Source organism: Rhinoderma darwinii, chromosome 11, assembly GCF_050947455.1.
Source record: "Rhinoderma darwinii isolate aRhiDar2 chromosome 11, aRhiDar2.hap1, whole genome shotgun sequence".
NCBI classification, from domain to species: Eukaryota; Metazoa; Chordata; class Amphibia; order Anura; family Rhinodermatidae; genus Rhinoderma; species Rhinoderma darwinii.
The window spans coordinates 30,401,887-30,422,475 of record NC_134697.1 but is presented as its reverse complement, the minus strand read 5'-3'; positions in this window follow the sequence as shown (position 1 = coordinate 30,422,475).

Below are 20,589 nucleotides of genomic sequence, written 5' to 3'. Positions count from 1 at the left end.
CTTATATATAGAGATACAGAATATTAGGCTTCAAAAATCCCTAGAACCTAAGTAAAAAGCTTTACATATGTTAACTGAGCAAATAGAGACGAGAGACCTTTTAGAAGTCACGCACCTGGCCTGTCACAAGAAATCCAAACACAACACTTCCCGACCTGCTGATTTTTCTACCTGCTAATTCCTTTTTTAAAGAACATGAACTTTGGGGCTGGGCTGCATTCTGGAGAGGGGGTGGGGGTGTTAGAAAACCCAGCCTATGGCAGCTCAGACCCTATCTGTCTGTATTTTTTTTATCAATTTAGCTAAAAATGGGTCAGTGCTTGGCAAAAATAGCAAAAAGTTTCTAACTGCATTGTCAGGGTTAATTCAGATGTTGTGGTTGAGGTGCGGTCTGCGTCCCCCACAAATTATTATAACGGGGGTCCCAAAACCAAAATTATTACTATCTGAGGAATTTGAATACAGTGCTTGGCCGTTGCCGTTGACTCCATACACATTGAATAAAGCGGCAGGGCGCATGCGTGACCACTGATCCAATCAAACCCACTTCTTACTGCACTCGTGCAGTGAGAAGGAACGGTTGTTTGGAACCCCCCGTTCTAGTGAGCGTGAGGGTGCCAGTGGTGGATAGGTGATAAATGTCCTTTATGGGATAACCCTTTTAAAAGGGTATTCTGGTTTCAGCAGATAAGGCCTCATGCACAAGGATATTACAGACACAACCTCTGAATTGTACAGAACCATAGAACAGTGGCTATAAACTTCTTTAGGGCCCTACTATACCTCTATATGCCTCCGATTTCAGTAGGAATAAGGCTGTGACTGTGAAATAGCCTGTTAATGACCGCGTGTTGTTGCGGGTTAAATGGCCCTTTACCTGCAAAATCGTGAGGCCACGGGACCGGATTGATGCGGGCACGATACTGCCGCAAATCATACCAACATGCTATTCAGCGCGGCTTTTAAATTGATTGTTAATGGCCACACAGTGTTGCAGGTAAAACGGTTTTTTACCTGCAAAATCATGCAACCACGAGGTCTATTCCTTGAAGGTTTCCATTAAATGGCTGCAAGCAGAGATCTTCCAAACCATGAGGAATTTATACAGAAAGTATATTGGAAAATTGTATAACTTCTTCTTATACAATGAGGCCCCATGCACACGACTGTAGTTTTTATCTGCAATAAAATACTGACACATTAATTTCTAACGGCCACGGACACCTTCCCGTATATTTACGGGTGTGTGTGTCTGGGCCATAAAAATAAGCCGCAAAATATAGGACATGTCCTATTTTTCGCATTTATGGACCGTGCTCCTATACTTATTACTGTGAGCACGGTTGTTAAAAACAGCATTGACCACACACACTGGAGGTCATGTAAAGAAACGTAAGCAAGCAGTGCCAACCAGATTCCAATTATAATTTTTTCATGTGAAAGATAATGAACGAGTCTGAGTGGTTGGTATGTGAATCACCATTAGGTCGGTTTACATTGTGATCTAAATCCCATACACCAGAGGGTTCAGGTTTTGCGGGCATAATACAAACCCTAAAAAAATCCTGAGTTGCCCTCTGAGTCTCCTTATCATTAACCCCCTCAGAACCCATACTATCTTGGGGTTTGGGACTGCAGGAATTTTTTACTTTTTGCGTCAACTCCATTCTAAGAGCAATAACTTTTTTACATTTTAACATATTTTGTTTTTTTTATGTCATTCAATATACGATTTAAATAACTTGTTAACTTTATTATACAGCTCGTTATGATTGTGGCAAAATACTATATGTGTATTTTTTTAACACTCTTGCAAAATGAAACAACTTTTTATGGAATGGCCGGGAGGGAAAGTATAGAGTGGGCTGACATGTGTCAGATGTATGTTACAGCCGGCACTTCACGGCAACAAGCGGGATCCCACTCATTAAATTGCTTAAATGCTGTGGTCAATCTTAGCCATTAGAAAGAGGGGGTGGCCCTCTTCAACAGCCCGTCTGCCCCCATGCGACGCGACTGCGGGGTACCGATGGTTGTCATGGTCTAATAAAGGTCCCTAGGTCTGCCATTTCTGTGCTCCTATAAAGCATTAGGAGCCTGTAAAACTTAGTATTGAAGTATGTCATGCAAGCGACCGCTAGCTCAAGTCCCCTTGGGGGACTAATAACAAAATTTCCATACAGTTTTTTTTATATATACAAAAAAAATATTGAAAGTAAAAAAAAAACATTTTCCTATTTTCCCATAAAAGCAATGTAAAAAAACCAAAAATTTGCATTATTGGTATCGCCGCAAAGTCCAAACTATTAACCCGCATGGTGAGCACAGTAAACAAAATAAAAATAATTTAAATTGAAATAAATTGAAATAAAAAAATATCAAAAAGTCTTAACTACCCCAACATGGTACCAATAAGAAACTATAGCTCATCTCACAATAAACAAGAGCCCACACCGCTCAATCGACTGAGAAATAAAAAAGTTATGGCTCTCAGAATAAGGCGACACAAAACTTTTATTTTTAACAATTCTTTTTTCCTCATAAAAGTAGTAAAACATAAAAATTCTATATATATTTGATATCGCCGTAATCGTATTGACCCGTAGAATACATTTAAGATGTTGTTTTTCCCGCACGGTAAACGCCTTAAGCATGAAACCCAAATAGCTATGGAGTAATCACTATATTTTTCCATTACACTCCACAAGTAATTTTTTCCCGTTTCCCAGTACATTATAAGGTACGAAAAATTGTGCTGTAAAAACCTCCAACTTGTTTTGCAGAAAAAAAAGCCCTCATACTGACAGGAAAACAAAAAAGTTATGGCTTTTGGGAGGAAAAAGCAAAAATGAAAAAACAAAGAATAGCTGCAGAGGGAAGGGGTTAATATATCGCTGTATTTTTTACAGTTGAATTATTACTGAATTGGTTATCTATACCTCTGTATGTTGATTTAGTTTTAAAAAATCTGAGAGGTTGAGAATTTTGTATGTTTATTATTTCGCTTATTTCGTTTATTTAGCTACATCTGTCAAACTATATATGAAATTGTTTCCAAATGTAATAACAATTCAACTGTTGCTTTAATCTTAATACAAACATTGCAGTGGCAGACACGATGACATCACAAGACACATGACATCATAGATACCCCAGAACACAACATGACCTCACAAGGGTCATTACACTGATCAGATGTGTAAAGTTCTAAAACTAAAACAGGTTGTGTTACTTGAGTTTGACAGCATGAGCAGGACACGTCCAGGTATGTTACTCACTCCCCACTCAATGCTATGGGCCGTGTTCACACGTAGTGCGCCATTAAAGGGGTCGTCTTATGACAGACAACCCCTTTAATTAGGTAGCGGCTGCAGCTATCAGCTGGTCACTGCAGGTTCGGCTCCCAAGACCCCTGGAAACAGTTGATTTTGTGGGTGAAGCCAGACATTTCCCCTGCAGCAGCCGTACACTTGATGCATGGACATCCCAAGTCTGCCAGAGCGAGATCCCTGGTTTGTTAGCGGCTCTCCACTCTGGCTCATAGAAGGGGGTCCCAAATAATGCATATAGACAGGAGTTGTACTGATGGAACAACACATATTATGATATTAAGAAAAAAGGTCTGTTTTTTTTTGTGTTGTTTCTTTTCTGAACACTCTTTTCTATACGCACTGTCTGGTATTTTTGACAGTCCAGATGTGGAGGATTTCACAGTGGACTTGCCGCAGATTTCAGCTTTTACATTGCAAAGGATGAAATCCGCAGTGAAATTCCGCTGTCTTTCCGCAACAGACTGTGCATGCTGTGGAATGTAAATTCCGCACTGCCAGCTAGTTTTCGCACTGTGATTTTCCATAACATCTGCACTAAGTTACCTAAAAACCAAAGGAAAAAAGTCTGCTGCGGATTTCCACAGCAGCCTGTCCGTAGCAAATCTGCCACATCTGAACGTGCCCTTAGGCCCCATGCACACGACAGTAACATCGCCCGTAATTACGGGCCCATTTATTTCTATGGCCGACAGACACCTTCCCGTATGTCTATGGGAGGGTGTCCGTGCCGTAGAAACCTGCCGAAAAAAATAGGACATGTCCTTAGTGTGTACGTTGAGAGCTTTCCTGGCATACATGCAAAACATACAGCAAAAACTTGATGTCATTGGGGCCTAATATGATTCATTTGTAAGCTCTTAAGAGCAGAGTATCTGTTGTTATATTAGATTGTAAGCTCTAAGGAGCAGGAAATTTATTACATCAGAGTGTAAGCTCATCGGAGCAGGTTGTATGTATCATTTTTTCTAGATTGTCTCTCTCCTAAGCTTTTGATGATGTTAACAGGGGGATTAAGGCCCTGTTCACATCACGTTTTTGGCCTATGTTTAGCGTATATGCCGGGAAAAGATCCCAATGTATACGTTAAAAGTAGGCGGTGAAGCATGCCTAACAGTGGCATCCGTCACCCATAGACGACTGTTAGTGCATTTGTTTAATGTTGACATCATGAAAAGCTCATGAAGAATACTTTTAACAAATTCCTGTGACGTATGCCATACAGTGGCAATCCCCATCTTTAGACTACCATGTTAAAAAAGTGTAGACTTTTAATGTGCACATTTTTTTACTGGACTTTGCAGGATGACTCACTGGCCAGACGCTGGGCAAAAGGACATTCTTTTTGCCTCTGACTGACCGTATAGCCCTATGGACATGTTTAGCCTGTATGTCAGGAGTTTTTCTGATGTACACGCTAACAATTATGTTTTTTGGCCTAAGGTTACAATATACGTACACGTTAAACGTAGGCTGTGACAGAGGCCTAAAAGTGGCATCTGTCACACATAGGCTATTAGGGCATGTGTTTAACATTTATGTCCTAAAAAGCTCATGATATGTTTAAGGCCTAGTTCACATTGCATTTCATTTCTAGACTATTCTATTTCTTCCTGAGGGATACCGCAAAAAAAACGTACATGGCGCGGTATACATTTTTTTAACATGGGAGCCCATATGTGATGGATGCCACTTTTTGTCATCCATAAGAGGTATACCTTAAACTTATACATTGGGGAGCTTACCCAGAACCGGTGTCCCCGGTAGTGCTCGGGTAGTGATTTCAACTAAGGAGTCCCCGGCCAGAGCATTGGAGGCACTCTCGCTGGTTACTCCAGGACTAGAAGAGCCCCTAACATCACTTATATATGTACAGTGACGTCAGGTTCTTCTCCAGGAGCGGGCCAGAGCATTGCCGATGACTGAGACCCCCACCAATCACTAAAACGAAGTGGCAGAAGCGCTCGTGTGAGCACTCAGAATGCTTAGTTTCTGTTCGGCTTTTTCCGGAAATCGATGTAGCGGTGTGTGGACACAATAGAAAGTCTATTAGCCCGTTCTCCGCTACATCGGCTTTCCGGAAAAAGCCAAACAGAAACGCAGCGGCTGAGCGCTCACACGAGCGTTTCTGCTGCTTAGTTTTAGCGATTGGTGGTGGTCTCAGTGCTCAGACCCCCACCAATCAAAACTTCTGACATGTCACTATGAGATGTCAGAAGTTTGTTGAATGTTTAGTTACCCTTTAAGGGCATGACCACACGTGGCGGATTTCCTCCGCAACTGTCCGCATCAATGCCGCACAAAATCTGCGTTGCAGATTCTGCTGCGGATCTGCACAAAATGTGCAGTAAATTGATGCGGACTAGCTGCTGCGGACTGCGGTAAAAGTACTTCCCTTCTCCCTATCAGTGCAGGATAGAGAGAAGGGACAGCACTTTCCCTTGTGAAAGTCAAAGAAATTCATACTTACCGGCCGTTGTCTTGTTGACGCGTCCCTCCTTCGGCATCCAGCCCGACCTCCCTGGATGACGCGGCAGTCCATGTGACCGCTGCAGCCTGTTATTGGCCTGTGATTGGCTGCAGCCGTCACTTAGACTGAAACGTCATCCTGGGAGGCCGGACTGGAGACAGAAGCAGGGAGTTCTCGGTAAGTATGAACTTCAATTTTTTTTACAGGTAGCTGTATATTGGGATCGGTAGTCACTGTCCAGGGTGCAGAAACAGTTACTGCCGATCGCTTAACTCTTTCAGCACCCTGGACAGTGACTATTTACTGACGTCTCCTAGCAACGCTCCCGTCATTACGGGAGCCCCATTGACTTCCTCAGTCTGGCTGTAGACCTAGAAATACATAGGTCCAGCCAGAATGAAGAAATGTCAAGTTAAAAAAGCAAAACGCATCCGCAGCACACATAACATGTGCATGACAGCTGCGGACTTCATTGCGGAAATTAGAATCTCCATTGAAGTCAATGGAGAAATTCCGCCATGAGTCCGCAACCAGTCCGCCACTGCTCCGCAACAGACAGAGCATGCTGCGGACACCAAATTCCGCTCCGCAGCCTATGCTCCGCAGCGGAATTTTACGCATCGTCTAAACGAACACTGCGGATTAACGCTGCGGAGTGTCCGCAGCGGAATTTAAGTGAAATTCCGCCACGTGTGAACCCAGCCTTAAGGTATATTTCAGGGAGCTTCCCCAGGTTCGGGGTCCCTGGGAAAAGCATCAGGTAGTGATCGGTCCAAAGATTCCAGTCCTAGGAAAGCCCCTGACATCGCTGTCACATATATGGATAGTGATATCAGGAACTTTTAACTAAGGAGTCACCGGCCAGAGCATCGGAAGCGCTCTTGCCGGGGACTCCAGGACTGTAGGAGCTCCTAATATCACGGTCTTATATAAAGACAGTGACATCAGGGGCTTCTTCAAGCTGAATCCCCCAGCCAGAGCATTGTTGCCGGGGTTTCCGTCATCACAAAGCTCCTATTGTTATTGTCAGTGTATTGATAGTGATGTCAGGGGCTCCTCCAGTAGCAGAATCCCTGGCCAGAGCGTTGCCGACACTTTGGCTAGGAATTCCCACATCTCAAAGCTCCTAACGCCACTGTCCATAATATAGGAAAATAACATGATGTGTACCAGGCCTTACAGATGCCTGTGACGCATGCCATACAATGGCAAACGCACCCACAGGCTCCCATGTTAAAAAAAGTATACGTTTAATGTGTACATTTTTTTACTGGACTCCGTAGGATGACTCACTGGCCAGACAGTGGGTAAAAGAAACACTCTTTTGGCCTCTGTCTGACAATATAGTCCTATGGACATGTTTAGCATGCAACATTGGGAGTTTTCCTGACAGGCGTAAATAAAAAATTTGATATGATCAGGGGGATTAAGGGACCTGTTCACATTATGTGTTTTGAGTATACGCCAGGAAAAGCTCCCGATGTACACGTTAAACATAGGCTGTGATGATGCCCAACAGTTGCATCCGTTACCCTGATTATATTATGACATCTGTTTAACGTTTACGTCCTGAAAAGTTCGTGACGTATCCTTTTAATGGATCCTATGAGGTATGCCATACATTGTCATATGTCACCCAGAGGATCCCATGATAAATAATGTATCTCATAATAATGTGCTCAGAATGAGTGTTGTTATATTAGATTGTAAGCTCTTAAGAGCAGAGTGTTGTTATATTAGATTGTAAACTCTTAGGGCTTATTTAGACGAACGTGATATACGTCTGTGCAAAGCGCGTGATTTGCACGCGCCTCGCACGGACCTATGTTAGTCTATGGGGCCGTTTAGACAGTCAGTGATTTTCACGTAGCGTGAAAGGCACGACATGTCCTATATTTGTGCGTTGTTCGCGCATCACGCACCCATTGTAGTCAACTCCATCGAAAAACAGCTCCAACAACGCCCTTAGGGCTTATTCAGACGAACGGGATATATGTCCGTGCAACGCGCGTGATTTTCACGCGCGTCGCACGGACCTATGTTAGTCTATAGGGCAGTACAGACAGTTGAGTGATTTTTCCGCAGCGTGAGTCCGCTGCAAAAAAGTCACGACATGTCCGTTCTTTGGGCGTTTTTCGCGCATCACGCATCCATTGAAGTCAATGGGTGCGTGAAAATCACGCGCGTCACACGGAAGCACTTCCGTGTGACGCGCGTGATTCGCGCAACAGCAGTCAAAACTATGAATGAAAACAGAAAAGCACCGCGTGCTTTTCTCTTTACAAACATACAAACAGAGTGTCATAATGATGTCACACAGCCGCGCATCATATGGTGATGACACACGGAGTTGTTAAGTGCCTTTTGCAAGCGCAAAACGCCATGTTTTTTGCGCGCGCAAAATGTACACGCTCGTGTAAATCCGGCCTTAGGGTATGTTCACACGGCCTATTTTCAGACGTAATTCGGGCGTTTTACGGCTCGAATTACGCCTGAAAAGACGGCTCCATTACGTCTGCAAACATCTGCCCATTGCTTGCAATGGGTTTTACGATGTTCTGTTCAGACGAGGTGTAATTTTACGCGTCGCTGTCAAAAGACGGTGCGTAAAAATACGCCCGCGACAAAGAAGTGCATGTCATTTCTTGGGACGTTTTTGGAGCAGTTTTTCATTGACTCCATTGAAAAACATCTCCAATAACGTCCGTAAAAGACGCTGCGAAAAACGCGAGTACATGCAAAAATGTCTGAAATTCAGGAGCTGTTTTCGCCTGAAAACAGCCTCGTCATTTCAGACGTAATTTGAAAAGACGTGTGAACATACCCTAAGGCTGGATTCACACGAGCATGTTTGGTCCGTAAAGGACGGACGTATTTCGGCCGGAAGTCCCGGACCGAACACACTGCAGGGAGTCGGGCTCCTAGCATCATAATTATGTACGACGCTAGGAGTCCCTGCCTCGCTGCCGGACAACTGTCCCGTACTGTAATCATGTTTTCAGTACGGGACAGTTGTCCGGCAGCAAGGCAGGGACTCCTAGCATCGTACATAACTATGATGCTAGGAGCCCCGGCTCCCTGCAGTGTGTACGGTCCGGGACTTCCGGCCGAAATACGTCCGTCCATTACGGACGTAATGTGCTCGTGTGAATCCAGCCTAAGGGTATGTTTACACGGCCTATTTTCAGACGTAATTCGGGCGTTTTAGATATTAGATTGTAAACTCTTAGGGAGCAGAGTGTTATATTAGATTGTAAGCTCTTAGGGAGCAGAGTGTTATATTAGATTGTAAGCTCTTAGGGGCTGTTGTTATATTAGATTGTAAGCTCTTAGGGAGCAGAGTGTTGTTATATTAGATTGTAAGCTAGATTGTGTCTCAGCCCCGTATGATGCCATCATTATGACACTCTGTTTGGATGTTTGTAAACAGAAAAGCACGTGGTGCTTTTCTGTTTTCATTTATCCTTTTCACAGCTGTTGCGCGAATCACACTTCCGTGTGGCATGCGTGATTTTCACGCACCCATTGACTTCAAAGGGTGCGTGATGCGCGAAAAACGGCCAAAGAACGGACATGTCGTGACTTTTTCGTAGCGGACTCACGCTGCGGAAAAATCACTCAACTGTCTGCACTGCCCTATAGTCTAATATAGGTCCGTGCGACGTGCGTGAAAATCACGCTCGTTGCACGGACATATATCCCGTTCGTCTGAATAAGCCCTAAGGGCGTTGTTGGAGCTGTTTTTCGATAGAGTTAATGAAAAACGGCTCCAAAAAACGGCTCTAGAATTGACACTTCTTTTTTGCGGGTGTTTTTTTACGTGACCGTTTTTCAAAACGCTCATGTAAAAAAATGCCCCGTCGGAACAGAACGCTGTTTTTCCCATTGAAATCAATGGGCAGATGTTTGGAGGCGTTCTGCTTCCGATATTTCGGCAGTTTTTTAAGCCGTTTACGGCCCAATAAACGGTCGAAAATAAGCTGTGTGAACATACCCATAGCTCTTAGAGAGCAGAGTGTTATAGTACAGTGTAAGCTCTTAGGAGCAGTGTTGTTATATTAGATTGTACGCTCTTAGGAGCAGAGTGTTGTTATATTAGATTGTAAGCTCTTAGGGAGCAGAATGTTGTTATATTAGATTGTAATCTCTTAGGGAGCAGAATGTTGTTATTTTAGATTGTAATCTCTTAGGGAGCAGAATGTTGTTATTTTAGATTGTAAACTCTTAGGAGCAGAATGTTGCTATATTAGGTTGTAAACTCTTAGGAGCAGAGTGTTATATTAGATTGTACGCTCTTAGGAGCAGAGTGTTGTTATATTAGATTGTAAGCTCTTAGGGAGCAGAATGTTGTTATATTAGATTGTAATCTCTTAGGGAGCAGAGTGTTGTTATATTAGATTGTAAACTCTTAGGAGCAGAATGTTGCTATATTAGGTTGTAAACTCTTAGGCTGGGTTCACACGACCTATTTTCAGGCGTAAACGAGGCGTATTATGCCTCGTTTTACGACTGAAAATAGGGCTACAATACGTCAGCAAACATCTGCCCATTCATTTGAATGGGTTTGCCGACGTACTGTGCCGACGACCTGTAATTTACGCGTCGTCGTTTGACAGCTGTCAAACGACGACGCGTAAATGGGCTGCCTCGGCAAAGAAGTGCAGGACACTTCTTTGCCACGTAATTTGAGCTGTTCTTCATTTAACTCAATGAAGCACAGCTCAAGATTTACGAGCGTCTCAGAGCCTCTCAGACGCCTCGTAAATTACGAGGAGGAGCAATTACGTGTGAAACGAGGCAGCTGTTAACAGTCTGTCTTTTCACACGTAAATGCCTCTCATCCTGTGAACATACCCTTAGGGAGCAGAGTGTTCTTATATTAGATTATAAGCTCTTAGGGTATGTTCACACGGCCTATTTACGGACGTAAATCGGGCGTTTTTGCCCCGAATTACGCCCGAAAATAGCGCCTCAATAGCGCTGACAAACATCTGCCCATTGAAAGCAATGGGCAGACGTTTGTCTGTTCACACGAGGCGTATATTTACGCGCCGCTGTCAAATGACGGCGCGCAAATAGACGCCCGCGTCAAAGAAGTGACCTGTCACTTCTTTGGCCGTAATTGGAGCCGCTATTCATTGACTCCAATGAATAGCAGCGCTAATTACGGCCGTAATTGACGCGGCGTTCAAGCGCCTGCACATGCCGGTACGGCTGAAATTACGGGGATGTTTTCAGGCTGAAACATCCCCGTAATTTCAGCCGTTACGGACCCCCGCCGTGTGAACATACCCTTAGGGAGTAGAGTGTTGTTATATTAGAGTGTAAGCTCTTAGGGAGTAGAGTGTTGTTATATTAGAATGTAAGCTCTTAGGGAGCAGAGTGTTGTTATATTAGATTGTAAGCTCTTAGGAGCAGAGTGTTGTTATATTAGAGTGTAAGCTCTTAGGGAGTAGAGTGTTGTTATATTAGATTGTAAGCTCTTAGGGAGCAGAGTGTTGTTATATTAGATTGTAAGCTCTTAGGGAGCAGAGTGTTGTTATATTAGATTGTAAGCTCTTAGGAGCAGAGTGTTGTTATATTAGATTGTAAGCTCTTAGGAGCAGAGTGTTGTTATATTAGAGTGTAAGCTCTTAGGGAGTAGAGTGTTGTTATATTAGATTGTAAGCTCTTAGGGAGTAGAGTGTTGTTATATTATATTTTAAGCTCTTAGGGAGCAGAGTGTTGTTATATTAGATTGTAAGCTCTTAGGCTGGGTTCACACGACCTATTTTCAGGTGTAAACGAGGCGTATTATGCCTCGATTTACGCCTGAAAATACGGCTCCAATACGTCGGCAAACATCTGCCCATTCATTTGAATGGGTTTGCCGACGTACTGTGCTGACGACCTGCAATTTACGCGTCGTCGTTTGACAGCTGTCAAAAGACGACGCGTAAAATTACAGCATCGTCAAAAGAAGTGCAGGACACTTCTTGGGACGTTTTTGGAGCCGTTTTCTCATAGACTCTATTGAAAACAGCTCCAAAAACGGCCGAAAAAACGGTGCGAAAAACGTGAGTTGCGTAAAAAAGTCTGAAAATCAGGTGCTGTTTTCCCTTGAAAACAGCCCCGTATTTTCAGACGTTTTTGGCTCAGCGTGTGAACATACCCTTATGGAGCAGAGTGTTGTTATATTAGATTGTAAGCTTTTAGGGTATGTGCACACACACTAATTACGTCCGTAATTGACGGACGTATTTCGGCCGCAAGTCCCGGACCGAACACAGTGCAGGGAGCCGGGCTCCTAGCATCATACTTATGTACGATGCTAGGAGTCCCTGCCTCGCTGCAGGACAACTGTCACGTACTGAAAACATGATTACAGTACGGGACAGTTGTCCGGCAGCGAGGCAGGGACTCCTAGCGTCGTACATAACTATGATGCTAGGAGCCCGGCTCCCTGCACTGAGTTCGGTCCGGAACTTGCGGCCGAAATACGTCCGTAAATTACGGACGTAATTAGTGTGTGTGCACATACCCTTAGGGAGCAGAATGTTGTTATATTAGATTGTAATCTCTTAGGAGCAGAGTGTTGTTATATTAGATTGTAATCTATTAGGAGCAGAGTGTTGTTATATTAGATTGTAAGCTCTAAGGGGCAGAGTGTTGTTACATTAGATTGTAAATTTTTAGGAGCAGAGTGTTATATTAGATTGTAAGCTCTAAGGGTATGTGCACACGATAACTGGCTTTTACGTCTGAAATTACAGACTGTTTTCATGACTTGGATAAGTAGAGTCGAGTGATCAGTAATTCCTTACCCCTTAAAGGAATAGTGTCGCCAAAAATTATTTTTTTATATCAGTTTGAGGTTAGTGTTTTATAAAAAACGTTTGTATTTATTTGTGTGTTTGTGTGTTACTTTTTTTTATTTTTACACTTTTTCTTCCCTATGGGGGCTGCCATTTTTTTTTCCATTTCTGTATGTGTCGATTAACGACACATACAGACATGGAATACGGCAGCTACAGTACCATAGTGAATGCGAACGGGGCCCGTTCCATCCACTATGGTGTACGCCGTCTGTGTGGGAACGGCGCATGCGCCGCTCCCACACAGTCCAAGTTGAACTGAGCGCCGTCCGGCGCCATTTTCCTGTAGACCGGAAGTCGCGGCCGGACAGTAAGATTACTACTTCCGGTCGCGGCTTCCGGACTTGTGCACTTGGAGCAGCGGCAGTAGACGGAGCGGACGGACCGGAGGGAGCGGCGGCGGCAGGAGCAGGTAAGTGATTTCTATGTATGTTCGTGTTTCAGTGTGTGTTTACTACTGTATGTAAACCTTCTACACTGTGTGTTAGCTCAAAAAATGGCGACACACAGTGTAGGAGATTTGACCGTTCAATCCCCTCGTTTCTCCCGGCACTAGCCAGGATAAAGGAGGGGGAATTCTGAGAGCTCACTAGAGCGAGGGATTTTTTTCCCAATTTTGCAGCATAAAGCAATGTGGTTGCTTTACTACATGCAATGCTGCAATTTTGGGAATTGCTCCATCTAGTGACCAGTGCTGGGAAATATTATAAATTAGAATCTAATTTATAATATTTCCTGACTCGTGAAAAAAATAAAAAAAATTAGAACAATGTTTAAACACCTACACACTAATTGTTTAACTAAAAAAAAAAAAATGCATTTTTTGCTGGCAACACATTCCCTTTAAGAATAATAACACATGACACCAAGGTTGGATTTTAATGGCCACAGCAGCCGTTTATTAGAAATTTTAACAGGGTCAATATAAATAACACCTATAAATTGACCAGGGGAAGCCCTTGAGGTTACCACAACTTATAAAAAATTAGCCATCTGCCACCACCACTTGTTTTTACCTCCAGCCGTAACCCGGCTCGAAGGCACCATCTTGCAGATGGCTTTCCCATAAAGCACTTCAAAGGGGTAACACCCTAAGAAGCCTTCCACATATTTTTGGGGGACGCATACCCCTGATGCGACCCCCCCACCAGTTTTACTGACCAACGTCAAGGACTCCCCCCGCCTGCCACTGTGACAATGCAAACACCACCAATTATACCAGACAATAACCATCATTCATGACCCACACTTCTCATTCCAAAATCCGTAAAATAAAAGGGCGGGTGGGCGGGACTCCTGTGTTGTTTCACCTCCCACTGTCTCCCTCGTACTGAGGAAAACAGCGGGAAGCCTGAGACTCACACCCCCTCCCTCCTCCCTTCCAATCCACTCCCCTTCACTCCCTGCACGTAACCTTAACCCCTTCCTCACCTGTTCCCTCCTATCCTGTCATGGCGGCCTTCCCGTTCTTCCCTGCAGTCGGCAGTACTGCCGCTCCTGGAGAAAACAGCTCCTTAGTTTCAGACGTAAATGCTCCTCCTCGCATTTGAATTCAATGAAAAACTGCTCAAATTACGTTTCAAAGAAGTGTCCTGCATATAATGTATATAAGTGTCCTGCACTTCTTTGACGAGGCAGTCATTTTACGCGTCGTCGTTTGACAGCTGTCAAACGACCACGCGTAAATGATAGGTCGTCGGCACAGTACGTCGGCAAACCCATTCAAATGAATGGGCAGATGTTTGCCGACGTATTGTAGCCCTATTTTCAGGCGTAAATCGAGGCATAATACGCCTTGTTTACGCCTGAAAATAGGTCGTGTGAACCCAGCCTTAGGAGTAGAGTGTTATATTAGAGTGTAAGCTCTTAGGAGCAGAGTGTTATATTAGAGTGTAAGCTTTTAGGAGCAGAGTGTTGTTATATTAGATTGTAAGCTCTTAGGCCGCATGCACACGACCGTATTTTTTCTCTCCTGTAAATACTGGCGGTAAATACGGGTCCTTTGTCACACGTTTTTAACCCATATTTAACCCGTATTTACCGACCTGTAAAAAAAAGGGGGGCTGGAAATTATGTCACAATCATGTAAAAAAAACCTTAAAAGGGTCACATGATCGCTCGGCCGCCATTTTCTCTGCTTCTCTTTATTCAAAAATTGAAATCCCCTGACGTCACCTAGCAACGCTCCCGTAATTACGGGTGCACACACGTAGCCACCCGTAATTACGGGAGCCCCATAGACTTGTATGGGCCCTCCCGTGCCGTAATTACGGCCTGAAATAGGACATGTTCTATATTTTTCCACGGCCCAGGCACCTTCCCGTAAGCAAACAGGAAGGTACCCGTGGCCAATAGATGTCTATGGGCCCGTAATAACGGGCCGTAATTACGGGCGTTTTCACGGTCGTGTGCATGGGGCCTTTGGAGTAGAGTGTTGTTATATTAGATTGTAAGCTCTTAGGAGCAAAGTGTTGTTATATTAGATTGTAAGCTCTTAGGAGCAGAGTGTTGTTATTAGATTGTAAGCTCTTAGGAGCAGGTTTTGTCACTTTCTCTAGGTTGTCGGCTCTCCTGAGCGTTTAATTCTAAAAAGATTTACAACAATATGCAGCAGAATAGATTTGATCCAGGGTGATATCCGATCGCCATTTGTGGGGTCAGGAAGGAATTTTTTCCCCCCCTGAGGTATAACTCTCCGGGGGGTTTCTTCGCCTTCCTCTGGATCTCCGGGTCCAGTGGCTCTCAACTCTGAACAATGGTGGACTAGTGAGAATGACCGCAGCCAGTTCTGTGGTCCCCACCGGGCTGACCTGAGAGTCACTGTGATCCTTTATTTAACGGTATAAAGTGTCAGTAATATTTTCATGACACTGTTGCTTCTCAAATAAAAAAAATTTAAATGGTCTTGGTGTTTGTGGTTTGTCTGGAATTTCTCTGCACACGGTAACAATGATGAGTATGAACACGCCACTCAGTATTCCATAAATAAAAACCTATAACATTACTTCACCAGTGAGGCCTAGTTCACAGTTTATTTGCCCATGTTTGACATATACGCCGGAAAAGTTGCCGACATATGCGTTAAATGTAGGTAGTGACGGATGCCGTAAAAGCAGCATCCATCGCTAATGATTATTATGGTACACACTACACATAGACATTATTAAATAAGGTCCTTAGAGTTCATGACGTATCCATTAAATGTATACCATTATAGTCTATGGGTGACAGATGCAACTATCAGGCATTTGTCACCCATAGACTGATGTGGTATCCGGTTAACGTATATGTCATGAAAAGCTACTGTAAAGCCCATGATGTATATGTTAAACGTATGTCTGTGACAGATGCCATGCAGACAGCTTACAAAATGGATGGCAGCATCTTCCTAGATCAAAAAATATTATTCATATATGCCTAACCTGTGCATACAGAGATAGGCGAAGTTTTGGCCCCATACAACTTCTTCCTCAAGCCTAATGTCATATAGTGCATATCCCCATTTTATATACACAGAGATCATATCACAAGATGGGATAATTCCCCTCACTAATTTTCCAATCATGTGACTTCATTAGTTAATAATATACAAAGATCAGGATATCTGAATACATACAGATAATACCTAGAAAAATACATGACATATCCATATATGATCATTTTCATCCTCTGTGTGTGGACTGCGTACCCGGTGATTGGCTCCAATGTCACTCGGGGTCATTGTGTTTGTAAGCAAAGCCACCGCGCATGTTCCAGAGTCAAGATACTAGTGAATGAATAATGTGTTGGATGAAGTAGAATGTGGACTGCGTATATGGAGAGGAAGCAACAAATCCCTACTATATATCTAATATATGTTTGGAATGTAGGGGAGAAAAAATAATGTGACCAGATGGCGATAATTTAAAGGAGGAAGAACGACTTGCACGCACGCCACTTCTGCATCGTAATAGCCAATCTATTTGAAACGCTTAGTGTGAATCTAAATTAGAGGAAGGTTTTGTGTTCCTAAAAATGTGCACAGGAGTGATGTCTGGGGACGTATTTCGGGGGTCTCTTTGGATGACCACACGTCCATCTTCATTGACGGACATGGCAGAACGACAATGGGATAATCCGAATCTAGGTGGTATCACCTTTGGCCTAATGTGATATATTTTGAAAAATGGATGGATTTCCTATAGATACGATGATGCAAAAAGCCGTGGATAATCCTATTATGTCCATAGAATCGCTTTACGCTTGTTGGTCACTGCCTCTACCCTGTTATGCTTTTGGCCACAGAGCGTAGCTAGGGGCTGGCGTAGATGTATGCTATAATTTACGCCAGATCACTGGCGTAGAATAGTTGATAAATTCCCTCTATTGACTATAAAAGTCCAGATCCAATATATATAAAGTTTTATTGGCCCCCAAACACATGGATGCAGCTGCTGCAGGACCAGTAAAATCATAGGTGACTTCATATGCCGACTGCTAATAAAAAACTCCACCCACTATGATGTCATAATGTTAACTACTTTTTTAAATATCACTTCCACACATACTACCTACCTACCAAAAGTGGTCCATGAAAGAACAACCGGTAAACCGACAATAGGGTCATGGGCACCCAAGCCTCATTGATGCGCGTGAGAAGTGAAGGCTTGCCCGTCTGGTCCGATCCCACAGAACAGCTACTGTAGCAAAAATTGCTGGAAAAGTTACAGCTGTCTATGATAGAAAGGTGTCAGAACATACAGAGCATCACAGTTTGCTGTATTTGGGGCTGTGTAGCTTCAGACCGGTCAGAGTGCCTATGCTGAACCCTGTCCACCGCTGAAAGCGTCTTCAATAGGCACCAGGACTGGACAATGGTATGATAGCTCACATTTTCTTCTACATCATGTGGAGGGCCGGGTGCGTGTGTGTTGCTGACCTGGGGAAGAGATGGCACCAGGATGCACTATGGGAAGAAGACAAGCCGGTGGAGGCAGTGTGATGATCTGGGCAATGTTCTGCTGAAAAACCTTGGGTCCTGGCATTCATGTGGATGTTACTTTGACATGTACCACCGACCTAAACATTGTTGCAGAGCAAGTACACCCCTTCATGGCAACGGTAGCTGAGAATTTGGAGCAGCGCTGCTCGAGCGGGCGGATCAAAATCCGCCTGTTTAACCCCTTAGATGTGGCGCTCAATAGCGAGCGCCGCATCTAAGTGGTTTTAGAGAGACGGAGGGAGCTCCCTCGCTCACCCCACTGGCACCCTGCTATGAGATCGCAGGGCACCAGTGTCTTCTATGGCAGCCGGGGGCCTAATAAAGGCTCCCAGTTCTGCCTGTAGTGGATGTCTGATAGGCCATACTTCCGGCATGGCCTAGCAGATGCCTGTCCATTGTAAATGGACAGGCAGTAATACACTGCAATACAGAAGTATTGCAGTGTATTATAAAAGTGATCGGACGTTCTCATAGTGAGGTCCCCTAGTGGGACTAGTAAAAAAGTAAAAAGAAAGTTTAATAAAGTTATTCATAAATAAATGAGTGAAAAAAAGTTAAAAGTTACACATATTTGTTATCGCTGCGTCCGGAACGACCCCAACTATAAAGCTATTATGTTATTCGCTCGGCGAACGCTGAAAAAATAAAATAAAAAACAATGCCAGAGTTGTTTTCTGTTCTTCCTGACTTCAAAAAAATTTGATAAAAAGTCGCATGTAATCCAAAATTGTACGGATAAAAACTACAAGTTGTCCCGCAAAAAAAAAGCCCTCATACAGCTGCATCGGCGGAAAAATAAAAAAATTATGGCTCTTCAAATATAGAGACACAAAACACATAATTTTGAAAAAAAGGGGTTTTTACTGTGTAAAAGTAGTAAAACATAAGAAAACTATATAAATTTGGTATCGTTGCAATCGTAATGACCCGCTGAATAAAGTTATTATGTTATTTATACTGCACGGTAAACGGTGTGAATTAAAGATGCAAAAAAAGAGTGGCAAAATTGCTGGGTTTTTTTCTATTACGCCCCAAAAAAAGTTAATAAAAGTTAATCAATAAATTATATGTGCCCCAAAACTTGTCCTGCAAAAAACAAGATCTTATACAGCCATGTCGACGCAAAAATAAAAAAGTCATAGCTCTTGGAATGCGACGATGGAAAATAGCTTGGTTATTAAGGTTTAAAATAGGCTGGTCATTAAGGGGTTAATAAAGGAGGCCCATTGTGTGAACAGAATTTCTTTGTAATCCTATTGGCTATGATGTAACATCTGACCTCTGCAGTAATATCTCAGCAAAAAAAAAAACACAAAAGAAATGTATTTTGATTTTAAAAGTGACAGTGTGTCTTGTTACTCGCAGCTGTACAACACATTTAGCAATGTCTGAGGGCTTCATGCAAACTGTTTTTATTATGACTTTTATGTATTTTATGTATTTTTCATTACCCCATTTCTTTCTGCGGCAGAAGCTACACAGTCTTTAGTCGCGCAACAATTAAAATGAAACACTAGTTATATGAATTTATTTCACCATACATAACAGGTATCATGTACTCCCAGCGCATCCGCTCATTGCATCTACAGACCCATGTCGGCCCGATGGATGCAAAAACAACGTCGTTTAGGCCATGTTCACATGTTTGAGGCAGAAAAATACAAGGCTGATTTCAAGAGAAATCAGCCTCTGAATCCAGGTGTTTAGCATTTTTGATTTTTGTAAGAATATTCTAAGCGTATTTTGAAGCCTTTTTTACGCGTCTTTTAAGGTGTATTTTAGAAGCCTTTTTTTGTATTGTCAAAGGAAAATCAGCTTGTAAAGCGCTCCAAGAATTGACGTCACTTTTTTTTGCAAGGCAAATTATTAGGGTATGTGCACACACACTAATTACGTACGTAATTGACGGACGTATTTCGGCCGCAAGTCCCGGACCGAACACAGTGCAGGGGGCCGGGCTCCTAGCATCATAGTTATGTACGATGCTAGGAGTCCCTGCCTCTCTGCAGGACGACTGTCCCGTACTGAAAACCTGATTACAGTACGGGACAGTAGTTCCACGGAGAGGCAGGGACTCCTAGCATCGTACATAAGTATGATGCTAGGAGCCCGGCTCCCTGCAGTGTGTTCGGTCCGGTACTTGCGGCCGAAATACGTCCGTCAATTACGGACGTAATTAGTGTGTGTGCACATACCCTTACACAGTCTTCTTTGAATTCAGCAGCGTAGAAATATGCCTCATATGAAGAAAAAAAAAAAAGTATTTCCCATTGAAATCAATGGAAAACTGACGCACTAGAGATTAATAAATTTACACTATGGAACTCACATAAAGCCTTTTACAAGAGGCATTTTGTTAAAAATATCAGCTTCCCATGAGAAACAAAGACAACAACTGGCAGAAATGACTAATGAACTTAAGAATTTGGAAACACTACAAAAGCAAAACCCTGTATAAATTACCCATCGGAAAATAATCCAAACAAGAGATAAATTTAGATCGTTACTACTTTACAAATATGAACACAACCTGACTAAATTACGCTCAAAATACTATAGTACTAACGCCTTCATGGCCAAAAGAGTTAAAAATATACAACTGAAAAAGAAAATAGCATACATTACTTCTACAGATAACAATAAAAAAGTTATCAATCATAAGGAGATAGCAAACTCCTTTAGTGATTATTATTCTTCACTATAAAACCTGACCAATGATAATACAATTATACAACCCACTACTGAAAGCATTGAATAAAATTAAAGGGGTTTTCCAGCCAGTAAAAATTGATGGCCCATCCTCAGGATAGGCCATCAATAACTGATGGGTCATGGTCCGAATCCCGGGACCCCCGCCGATCAGCTGTATTGAAGGGGGTGCAGCGCTCGTATTAATTTCTACTTGCTCACTGTGAATCTCCGACATGCATTTAGCGGCGATTCACATGTATTCCC